The sequence below is a fragment of the Vipera ursinii genome (genome assembly GCF_947247035.1).
Source record: "Vipera ursinii genome assembly, chromosome: 2".
Taxonomy (NCBI): domain Eukaryota; kingdom Metazoa; phylum Chordata; class Lepidosauria; order Squamata; family Viperidae; genus Vipera; species Vipera ursinii.
In genome coordinates this window covers 99,481,609-99,493,880 of record NC_139513.1, presented here as the reverse complement: position 1 = coordinate 99,493,880, position 12,272 = coordinate 99,481,609, and the positions used below count along the sequence as shown (strand labels likewise).

The window sequence follows — 12,272 nt, the reverse complement described above, 5'->3', positions numbered from 1 at the left end:
ATACTGAGGAGGGCAGAAGGAGAAAATACCCTGGTGTTTTAGGACTGATTATATGAAGCTTCTGATTGCAAGGGGCTTGTTTGTTTAGGCAGATAATCACTTCTTTACAAATGTATATTTTATTTCTACATTTGTAATTCTTTTTTATTGTAGTGTAAGGTCCCAATCCCTTACTTGAACTTGAGATATAATATCAGTCTAATGAAATAACCCAAGCAGAGACTTCTTGATCAAGTAGCACTTTTTTTGATCAAATTAAGCAGCTGGGTGGCAGACCAGCTGGAATGCTGGCAGAGTTATCTCCAGAAGTGCCACACCTTGGAAAGTTAGTAGCATTGCTTTATAAACTTTTTTAGCCAATGAAAATCAGCCGACAGAGCCATCACATCATAAGGAAGACATTAATCATTCCTGTACACTCCCTTATTCCCCTCCTTCAGTATATATCCCATTCATGTACATAATCCTCATGCGTGAGATTTCCTTGGTACAAAAGCTGATTGCAGAAGCAAGAAAGCAACGGTTAGACTAAACAATTTCCCTTTCTTCCAGTTAACCCTTCAGTACCATTGTTAAAGATGAACACCAGGACAGACCTCTTTCAAGTACACCTGTTCACAGTATTTTACAGTCAAAGAAATGGGGATTTCCATGTACATTTGGGGTAGCTTTTCTAAATGTAATTCTGGTACTTTATAATTTCATCACTCCAAAGGGACACCATTATACCAAAATTCAACTAAGAGGAATTGATTTAAGCAATAGATAAGCACTAGGAAAATGTCTTTAACCTGGATTTTTATAGTTTTATGTAATTGTAAGTCTGCTAGATTTCTGTATTAAACTTCAATCTCAAATACACCACTCTAAGTTAACTGTGAAATGGATGTATATTTTCTTAGAATTGAATATTGATATGTTTGGTTTAGAATCAGAAGTGTAATAAGAATGCAAATTTAGTCTGTGATAGACAATTCAATTCATTTTCTAGGAAATTGACCAACAATTTCCTTAAATTAAAATCTGAGAATTGGGGAACTTGGTTGGGCAAATTTCTAACAGCATCCCCCTCTTAGATGTTGTACTTTTCCCCATGTAAGATCCAAAGCAGTCCTTCTTAGTTAAGAATGAAGTCCTATTCTGAAATCCTCTAAGCATCTTTATAGCCATGCAAACTGGGCAAGAGTTTCAAAATATGAATATGAGCCATAAAGAAAATAGTCTGAAGTACTTCATTTAATAAAATCCTATAGATCCTGTAAACATGTGCTACAAAGGGAATTGTTAGATTCTCCTATAATGTAATGTAGCCTAGAGTTCTTTATCTTATGAGATTGCAAGAAATGTCTATTGTGTGATTTTATTTCAGTGCTTTTGTAGTGTGTGTGTTTGTGTGTGTATGTGTCCTTGCATCCATGTCTGTGAGTTAGTGTTGACTCCTGGCAACTGCCTTGGAACTGTCCCTGAAGTTTTCTTGGCAAGATTTTTAGAGTGGTTTGCCATTGCCTGCTTCTTAAGGAGGCCAGCAAAGCAAATACATATTATTTTGCTTTATACCAGACTGGGTTGTGATGTGCTCTACATCACACAAAGTGGTAAATATTTTATTATGCTCTATACCACATTAGTTGAAGGTAATGGTGATGGTGAGGCTATAAAGAACCCACCCAAAAGCACTGCAGCAAACTGCAGAAACTTTCTATCCTTCAGAATGTAGTAGAGCTTATACTCAGTCAAAAAGCAGTGGTCAGAAATATAGAAAGGCTCTGACTGAGCAGAATACTTTCTGTACAGAAGATCATACTTGGTCTTCTGACTTTTCTAGGCAGTGATAGGAAACGTGCCTTAACTGGAGATGTAGACTACGTATATATCAATGGCCTGTCCATCATTCAGTTTAATGCATGCATATAGATCCTAAATCAGAGGTCCCCAACCTTTTGGGAACCAGGGACCAGTTCTGTGGAGAAAGGTTTTTCCACAGACCAGAGAGTGTGTGGTTTTGTGTGCTGCCTGCATCCCATGGATGGGGCTTTGCTTCTTTGTGCGGACCGGTTGCTGGCATACCACAGCCCGGTGCCAGTCCACGGATGAGGGGTTGGGGACCTCTGCCCTAAATAATGCTACAGTCCTGTCTATGTGAGCCATTGTTTTCATCTGAAACATTAGTGATAGTTCTTCATTTTTTTCAGTGGGTTATTCCAGCTCTTCTGAGTGATATAAGATGGGAAAATGAAACTCAGCCTCCTTTGGTAGGGGAAGACTCAATACTTTCTTTGCTGTTCTTAGAAAATTAACACATGATTTTGGCCTACCGTTAATCATCTTCCTTGAAAACCTTTCTGTGTGATCTGGAACAATTTCTTAATGGATGAGAAAGACAAAATATTATAGAATGTTTTTTATTTTATTGACAGTAAAGTAAAAGTGTACACAAGCCAGCTGTTAAGTCCTTTTTTTAGGATAAAGCCTTAAGCCAAACTGTAAATCAGCCATCAAGGCAAAAATCAGAAGAGAGACAAAAAAAAAGCAAGAAAAACTGTTAGGTGATTATTATCTTGAGATACCATAAACCATCAAAATTGCTACTATCTGACCAGAGGTGAAATAATTCACAGTGAGTTCTTTGTGATCCTCCATTGAAGCAAGTATTGAATGAAACAAGCAGCATTCCCTACTCCTTCACATAGCTAAAACTGCTACTCTTTTTTGTCTTACTCCCAATCACAAGAGCAGAAGTGTACAGATAGTCCTCATTTTGCGACTCCAATTGGGACTGACAACTTGGTTGTTAAGCAAAGAGATCACTAAGTAAAACTATAACTGTGCTCAGTGCTTTTTTTGTATGAAAAAAGGTGCCGGAACTCACATCTTGTTAATCTTTTATTTAAAAAATTATATATTCAGTTCTTAGCAGGACCAGTGGTTGAGAAGTAATTAGTATTTTTTTCCCATTTTTATATTTGGTGTCACACTTTTACACCAAAAATTTAAAAAAGATTTTCAATTTGCCAATGATTTTTTGAAATAAAGATTTTTTTTACCTTTCGCACATAGTCAATCACTGTACACCCACCCACAGACATCAGTTGTGTAACGAAACATAATGGTTGCCACCCGCAGTAAGCACTCGGCACGCGACCACACAACCAATCACAAGCCAAGCAATGCCACAAGCTGAACAGCGCCATCACAACCAGCGCAGATGAAGTACGTATGCTTCAGACTCGACACACAAGCAGCCCACATGCACCATTTTAATGATTTTGCCGGTGACCTGCTTCACTGGACAGGGCAATTCAAGTCCATGTGGTAAAAGGTAAAGGTAAAGATTCCCCCGCACATGCGTGCTAGTCATTTCCAACTCTAGGGGCCGGTGCTCATCTCCGTTTCAAAGCCGAAGAGCCAGCGCTTGTCCGAGGACATCTCTGTGGTCATGTGGCTGGCATGACTAGACACCAAAGGAGCACGGAACGCTGTTACCTTCACACCGTAGTGGTCCCTATTTTTCTACTTGCATTACGTGCTTTCGAACTGCTAGGTTGGCAGAAGCTGAGATGAGTAATAGGTGCTCACTCTGCTACGTGGCACTTGGGATTCGACCCGCCAAACTGCCAACCATCTGATCGACAAGCTCAGCGTCCTAACCCACTGAGCCACCGCGTCCCTTTCCATCTGGACCAAACATCAAATTTTCAAAAGTTACTTTTAAAACTTGGAAAATCCATCAAAAAAATGTGCCAGAACTCTGTTCCAGTGCGTTCTATGACAAAAAAAAGCACTGACTGTGCTTATGATCTTACTTCTTTCTTTTGCTTTACAAACCTGCAAAGGTTGTAAATGCAATGACTGGTGGCAAGTTACTTTTTCATCACTGTCATAATGCAAATGGTCACTAAACAAATCAGTTTCTGAACAAGAACTATGTACACAGTATTATTTGCAGACATTAAATGTAAATGTATGACTGTTGTAGATTATAGGCAATCATGCGTTATGTCCTTATGAATATACAAAATAACATTATCATAACCTTCTTCCAGAAATATAAACCTCTTTTTTTTTGCCTTCAAGTTGCATGTTACTTTGTAGGTGGCATAAACAAATTTATAGTAACTCGGGCAGAAACCTCAGCTGCTTACGAGGAAGAAAATTAGTAGAGAATCTAGGGATTATGAATGCGTAGGAATACAGCATGCATAATTTAAACAGCACTTTAATATGCCCAATGGCAAAGTAAATAATATAACCTTGTAAAACGATCTTATATAATATTGGTAGTGAACATAAGTTATTGAGATTTGAAATGTAGAAAGGAAATGTAGAGGGCATATGTTACTCCTGAAATAATAGGGAATTTAAAACCTTGTTATATGCTGTATTTGAATCAGTCATAATGTACAGATGTAAAGGAATACAGAGATAACCTTGAAGAAGGATTGTGTGGGTGGTTATGTAAATACCAATTTGGCCCTGACAAAGATGGCTTGGGTCCGGGATATTTGAGGGAACACCTGCTGCCGGCATCAAGTTCCCTTCGTCCTGTGCACTCCCACAGGGAGGGCCTTCTCAGGGTGCCGGCGGTAAAAGATTGCCGGCGGATAACACCCAGGGGGAGGGCCTTCTCTGTGGATGCGCCTGCCCTTTGGAACCAGCTGCCCGTGGAGCTTAGGACTGCCCTGACCTTCGCTCATTTCGACGGGACCTGAAGACCTGGCTCTTTGAGCTTTCCGGCCCAGGCTGAGAGTTTTAATTGGGGTTTTTATATTTCTACTTTAGGGACTGAATTGAATCATTTTTAATTGTTTTTTTTAATTTTTGTATTGATGTTTTAAACATCTTGTAAACTGCCCTGAGTCCTACGGGAAAAGGGCGGTATATAAATCTAATAAAATCTAAAATCAAATCTAAATGAGGGAAGGGAAAGAAAATCAAGATAACATCACCTTAGTTTTCTATGACATAAAAGAGAAAGAGAGACGCTCTGTCAGGTTTACAAGATTCTGTTACTGTAATCTACAACAATAGACTTCCAATAGTCCTTATGGTATCTTTTTCCTGATATTGATTTAAAACCTTCCATATTTTAGCCTTCATTCAAAGCCTCTCATACTTTAATTATAAATTTATAATCCTAAAGTAATTTGAGAATTTATTTATTTATTTTTATTTTAATCCCATTTATATCCCGCCCTTCTCCGAAGACTCAGGGCGGCTTACAATTTAAGCACAAACCAATGTGCTTAGCAGAATGAGCTCTGGTAATTTCTTTTTTTATGAAAACACTATATCAACAGAACTTTGGATCTGTTCAACGATAGGTATATTTATTAGGTGACTAAGGTGAGGCTAGCTACCTACAATCAATGGTAAAATGGAATGGTTTTCTATCCATTGGCATCTTAGTGTCTTTCAATTTTGCGTATTTTTTTTCTAAAAGAAAAAGGAGATACTTAAATGCTAGAAGTGTGTAGATTGGATGTTATCTTTGGTATGATATTTCACATGGGAAATTTAGGAAGCTGGCTGCATTGCTGTGATGCTGTCTCTTGCCTCAGATTAAACTTATTTTGCTTCTTCCATATCATTTCTCACAGAATCAAAATGATCCATCCATTAGAACTGTCATGGTTTTGTTACAGATTTTGAAAAACTACAAAGCTATATAGTACCAACTTTTAAGAAGCTGCTATGCCTCACCTTTAGGAAAATTCAGTACCTTCTTTCTAACTGGTTACACATCTTCAGCTTTGCAAGCAGTTAGTGCCATCTCAAGAAATGGAATATTAAGAGCACAACTAGATTATCCTGAAGGATAGTTAATGGGAATTGAGAGTCATAAAATCCACACCTTTGTCTTTTGAAGTATATGCTGAGTGGATTCGTCTATTCTGTTTGAATTTAATTTTTATTTCCCAGCCAAAGGAAATTTTTCCGTTCCATTGTGGAATCGAAGTCTATAGGAAGCAGATACTAATAATTAGGAATGTAAGGGTCATTTTAAATACATGTTGTTATAGCAATCACTGAGCTTTTGTCCTCCAAGTTAACTTTCCTGCTAATTACTGAAACACATGCACACAATGCATTTGTTGTTGAACTTGGCTCCCCAATGTATGCTTTTTTTCCTGTAAAAAATAGAATGCATTTTCTAAAATTGAAAAGCACTTTGAGATGGACACTAATAGATGTTGTGAATTATATACTTCTCTGTGCCATAATAATTTTGGCAAGTGATAGCACTTCATTTGAAAAGAAATTAGTAATTTTTTTTTACATCCCAGCTGATCATCTTTAGCCACAGCTACTTGGAATGTCATAAGAGCAGATCTGAATAAGAAGATATTCCTTATAAATCATTTTAAGCATCAATTATGCAGATATGATAATTAAATATTGAATGTAGCAAAGTACTGAAGTAAGTTATGTTATGGGATGTTCCTTGGACTGACCATGTGGATTATTTTAACCATCAGGAAAATCAGAGCAAATACAGATTGAGTAGTTTTTATCTGTATTGCTGCATTTCATGGGCACTTTCTAAACATAAGAGTGATGCAAGTATGAAGGTCTTCTTAAAAGTTGGGTATTTGGAGACACTGAAGCAGACTCAGAGATTATGTTTCTTCCATATATCTAATTCCCATCCAAACTTCAGCTAAATACAAATGCTCTTCCAATTCAAATGCCTGATGATGGAGAGGACAGTGATCATTCCTGAATATATCTTCCTTCTCTGGGGTTTGTATCTCCAATATGTATATGCCATTTATTCCTCCTTGCTTTACTGAAACCCAGATAATCTGCCATATCTAGACTCTTGCTGGTGACAAACATTGGATATGGAAAACTAGGATCTGCACTGCAGTTCCTGCTTGTTTAGCCATAAGCCCATCCTTCTGGCCTAAATGTTGGAACAGGGCAAAGTGATATAGGACACATGCATATATGGTTAATGTATGTCCTAGAGCAGTGGCCCCCAACCTTTTGGGCACCAGGGACTGGTTCCAGGGAGAAAGGTTTTTCTGCAGACCAGAGCGGACGTGGTTTCACGTGCTGCCTGCATCCTGTGGATTGGGCTTTGCTTGTTTGTGCAGCCCAGTTGCTGGCATGCCATGGACTGGTACCGGTCCACAGACCAGGGGGCTGGGGCCCCCTGTCCTAGAGAAACATATGATGATTGATTGATAGACAGACTAGACCAAATGAGTTGGGCAATATTCTATTTTTTTCCCCACTGAGGTAGATACATGATTGTGAGAAAAAAAAAATACTCCGCAATATAATAGTTTAACATAGGGGTGTCAAATGCATCATGCTGAAACCACGCCCACCCCAGTTCCAGCAAAAGGGAAAAAGTCAAGATATGTTGCAACATGTCACTTGACATGGCAAGTTTGACACCCCTGGTTTAACAAGTCTGCATTATGAAGTTACATAGCTCTAGCATCAAAACATTTTCACAAGGAAGAGAGAAGTAACGTAGCAGTTTATTTTTTTATAAAATTAGGCACTGATAATATATGTAAGGATTTTCTTTACGATTGCTGACTGAAAAGGTGTTCAGAGAGTTATGCAATATTGACCAATTCATGACAATGTTAAGTAACAGGACTCCGGTGCATATGACAAGTGAAGCAAATTGTTAGGTTGAGAATTAATTAGGTAAAAAGGCAGTAGTATTAATAGATTGCTACTATTCGTGTGTGTGTGTGTGTGTGTGTGTGTGTGTGTGTGTGTGTGTAAGAGAGAGAGAGAAGGGGGGAGAGATTGAGGGAGAGAGAGAGAGAGAGCAGGATAATAAGTCATTGGATTTCAGCTTTGATTTGAGGTTGATCAATATTTTTATACTGTTCAATGTTTGGTTTTTACTTAAATACCTTAGCATAAATATATATTTTATAAGCAGGGCTTTTAACTTTTTATGGGGCCCACTAAATTAATTGTCTAAACCAATTAAGCCATGAGAAAGCTTTTGTGGGAAGTTGCTTGGCTATAGCTAGTCAACAGAGGGCATTTTTATCTCCTTCTTAACAGGTCCTCTGTGAATTGGAGAGATCTTTTCATCTGTTGTGCTATTGTTCTCTTTGCAAATCATTTCCCAAAATTACAGACTAAACTCTTCTCTTGACCTTTATGCCTATGGCAGCCTGAGGGGACCTGACAAATAAATATCAGGAGTATTACAAAAAAAAATAATTGCCTACGAAGGCCATTTCATTTTGCTTTTGCTTTGCTTTGCTTCATCTGGCAGCTACAGCCCAGGTAGAAGAAGGAAGGCCTGGGAAGTAGGCCAGAGATGAAGCCCCAGGTGGGTAGAAAAACAAATGAGGAAAGAAGCTCCATTTATTTTCTCTCAGCTTTTTCCTCCTTCTTTTGCTTTCTATTAAAATTTATCTCCCAGCTACAGTCCAGCTGAAGGTATTGGGGTTGTTTTTAAACAGTCTGTTTTAGAGTCCTTTTTTTAAAAAAAAATCCATGATTGGAGTTGAAGCCTTCTAAAATCCTGGATGACAGGAGCAGGGAGGGAAAAACTAATGGAAATGGGTGAGTTTCAGTTTAGATTCTGCACATTTTGTGGATATTTCAAAGTCGTTCTGAACAATTTGCAGAGGGAGAGGACCACACAAATACATTAAATATTGCCACAATCCACAAAGAAATACCTGGTACTGTGATCAAGTGGAGCTGATTTGGAGTCGGTGGCTCAGTGGGTTAGGACGCTGAGCTTGTTGATCAGAAGGTCGACAATATGGTGGGTCGAATCCCGAGTGCCGCGTAACAGAGTGAGTGTCTGTTACTTGTCCCAGCTTCTGCCAACCTAGCAGTTCGAAAGCATGTAAAAAATGCAAGTAGAAAAATAGGGACCACTACGGTGGGAAGGTAACAGCGTTCCATGTGCCTTTGGCATCTAGTCATGCCGGCCACATGACCACAGAGACGTCCTCGGACAAGCGCTGGCTCTTCGGCTTTGAAACAGAGATGAGCACCGGCCCCTAGAGTCAGAAATGACTAGCACGCACGTGCGGGGGAACCTTTAACTTTACCTTTTAGTAGTTTCTTTGAAGGCAGAAACAGCAAAGACTTTAAAAAATGTTGGTGGGCTGCCAAAGGTTTAAATATTGAGCCTCCCAGATCATATATGTATGATCTGCAACTGGAAGAAAACCAATATCTTGAATGATGCAGAGACTTTGTCTCAATTAGAAATCTTAACCTCATTTCCATCCTTATATTTTACAATCAACATAAGCAGACATTCTCTAATCTGAATGGCTCAAAACTGAATCAAAATGAGAGAGGAGCTAATTATTGTGTAGCATAGTTCTGTTCCTTTGATACCTGGTTTTCTTGAACTGCAATGGCTTCACTATATGAGAGTCGAAAACATTTTCTCTCAACCTTGCTACCAATCTTAGTCTTCCCAACTCAATGGGTATATACACCTAATTAACTGTTATTAAATGAAATTGCTTTTGTTTTTACATCTGAATATTTTCCATTCCAGATAGGTAACTAAGAACGTATACTATTGCTTTCTTTTTAGAAATATAGATTTTTCACCTCAGAATTCCATTTTCTTACCTGAAATATGGAAAGCCCAAGGGCATTCATTTGAATGGGAAACATTGTCAGTTGGAAAGACATGATTTAGCATCTGTGTGTACAGATTTTAATTTGTGGATATAATGCGAGCATTTATCATTATTCAAAAAAATATCTCAAGCAGAAAACTTTCCCTGCGGCCAATCAAAAAGTTTATATTAAAATGTCAGAACAAAATCAAACAATAGTAAAAACAATAAATGGAACAACTGATCCCACATGTTCTTAGACTCACTTTTGGTGAAAAACAAAACAACAAAACGAAAGTAGGAAAGCATCTTGTGACCCCTTGACTAATACCATGTGTGTTATTGCATGAGTTTTGGTAGAACTTATTTTACTGCAACAGATGCATTGGGCAGAGCCCTCTCAGAAAAAGGAGGATTTTGGTAAATAGATGTAGATCAGGGGTGTTAAACTCACAACATCACGTGACATGTCGTGACGTATTGTGACTTTTTTTCCATTGCCGGCCATGGGGTGTGTGCAATTTCGCCATAATGCATCTGGCCCACAGGCCGGCAGTTTGACAACCCTGATGTAGATAGTATCTGGGTCTATATAAACTATATAATTTGTGTATTTCAGGCTCCCATTTCCTCTGCCTTTTCAAATATTAAAGCCAATTCAGGGCTTCAAAATAAAGATCGTTGTCCTATTGATGCTTTTACTCAAAGGCAACATGAAATGAAAGAACTGCTGGGTCTTCTGCTGTAGAAGCAGTGTGAAAAAAATAATACCTCTGCTTTTTTCAGTTGTCTACATATGATAGAGAATTGTGTTTCATCAGAATTGGCTGTATTTTGTCTACTCTGTCTTTGTTTTGGCCTCTCTTACTGGGTTCTGTACATTTTTCTCTCACCTGACAAATAGGTCAAAGGTCTGTTTTGACTCAATACATGGCATTTAGATTTTAATGGCATTGTTTAGGGATATCAGTAGATATTTTTCAGTGAGACTAAGTAATAAAACTAGAATTGACACAATCACTGCAGCTACAAGAGATAAACTAATTTATTTAGCTCAAATTATTATAGATTTTATTCCAGTCCATTGGGGCTTTTTAGAAAATGCATTTCCTTCCCTCCCCCTGGAAATTTGTTGGATTTATTGACTTTGGCTTATTTTCAACTAGCTTATTATGTAAACAACTCTCTACCAGCTAATACTGCAAAGATGCGCATTGAGCATTAATAGGTGCTAGAAAAGAAATTATTAGTCAGATTTAATTACCGTACATATTTCCATGGAAGGAAAACTATTCCCTAGTGTGAATAAGATATTTATGGTAACAAATGGGATGCATGCAAATTTTCAACAAAGATTTCATTGAAGGAATGAGCATATTTATCACAGCTCATCATTACATACTTCATAATAGAATTAATAAATCTAAATAATTATCACAGAAGTAGAGACAAAATATCCCAACTATTGTATAAAATTTGCTACCAGATCTAATTAGTAGCAATAGATTACCCTTTTATAACTGATATCATTTTGGAATTAATAGCCCATCTTGAATAAAGCAAGTTTGCAATATTTGTAATATTGCACATTAATATTCATTAAAGAACAGAATATTTGTCTTCAATTTTTAAAAGCCATTATTAGTTTTCCAGAAAGAGTAATAATTGAACTTGACAGTTAATAGTCTTCAAACAAGTTGACAAAACAAAATATTGTGACACTGAAAGAGAAGTACTTGTTTACCACACAAGAATGCCAAGTCTTAATATTAATAGCTGGAGTTAAAAAATAAATTGGTTGTGGATTACTTTCTGCCTTTGATTTTTTTTAAAAATCTGAACACTTCTTTATTAGTCTGTGGCAATTTCTTTCAAAGCTCATTTTGCCCATATCGCTGAAATGAGAAGTCCAAGGACAAAGTAGAATATAGAGAAAAACAACAATAATGTATTTTAGACACTAGCAATGGAATGCAATTCAATAAAATTATTTTAGTATTTTTCTTTACTTTCTAATCTTTATCCCACTTGAGCCATCCTGTTCAGAATGTTAACATAGCTTTCATAAAAATTCTTGATTTTCCCTTTCGGTAGGGTGGGTATCTGTTCTGTACCAGCCTACTACCAGCTCTGCAGAAAAGGCAGGGACAACCCCTTTACAAAAAGGCAAGAGGCTGGAACTAAGCCTGCCAAATTTATTGACACAAAACAGAGCAAACAGAGCAAAACAAAAACACGAACCATGAAACAGGAGCTATTCAAACAGTTGCCTTCAGCAAACCAGCCCTCCCACACATTCCCCTTTTAAACAGTTCAAGGCGTGGCTTCTCTCTGCCTCCTTCCAAGGTGCCCCATTGCCTTCCTCTGTTTACTCCTGATTGACTGCCTCCTGTGTCGGGCGTCCTTGAACAGGGCCAGCTGTGGGTCATCCATCCACGCTGTCAGGCTCACACAGCTGGGTCTGTGTCATAACCAGATGGGAGGGGCCTGGCTGAGGGCTCTGCAAAGCCTCAGAACTGTCCTCTGCAGGCTCTCCAACACCCCCCGCCTCTGAATCGTCCGACCCAACTGCCGAACGCACAGGCTGACCCTGAATCACAACAGTATTGTGCAATGCAGTGGGGAGAGATATAAATGACATTCCTTTGAAACAAATGTACTTCAGGGTCTCTTTTTTCCATTTCTTTAGTAAATATC

At 38.1% G+C, this 12,272-nt stretch overlaps 1 protein-coding gene across 3 annotated transcripts in view; it reads left to right on the top strand.

Moving 5' to 3' along the window:
• KCNIP1 (potassium voltage-gated channel interacting protein 1) overlaps positions 1-12,272 on the top strand; it is a gene marked incomplete at both ends in the record, with an annotated part of 364,640 nt that overhangs the window by 39,749 nt on the left and 312,619 nt on the right. The window lies entirely within an intron of this gene.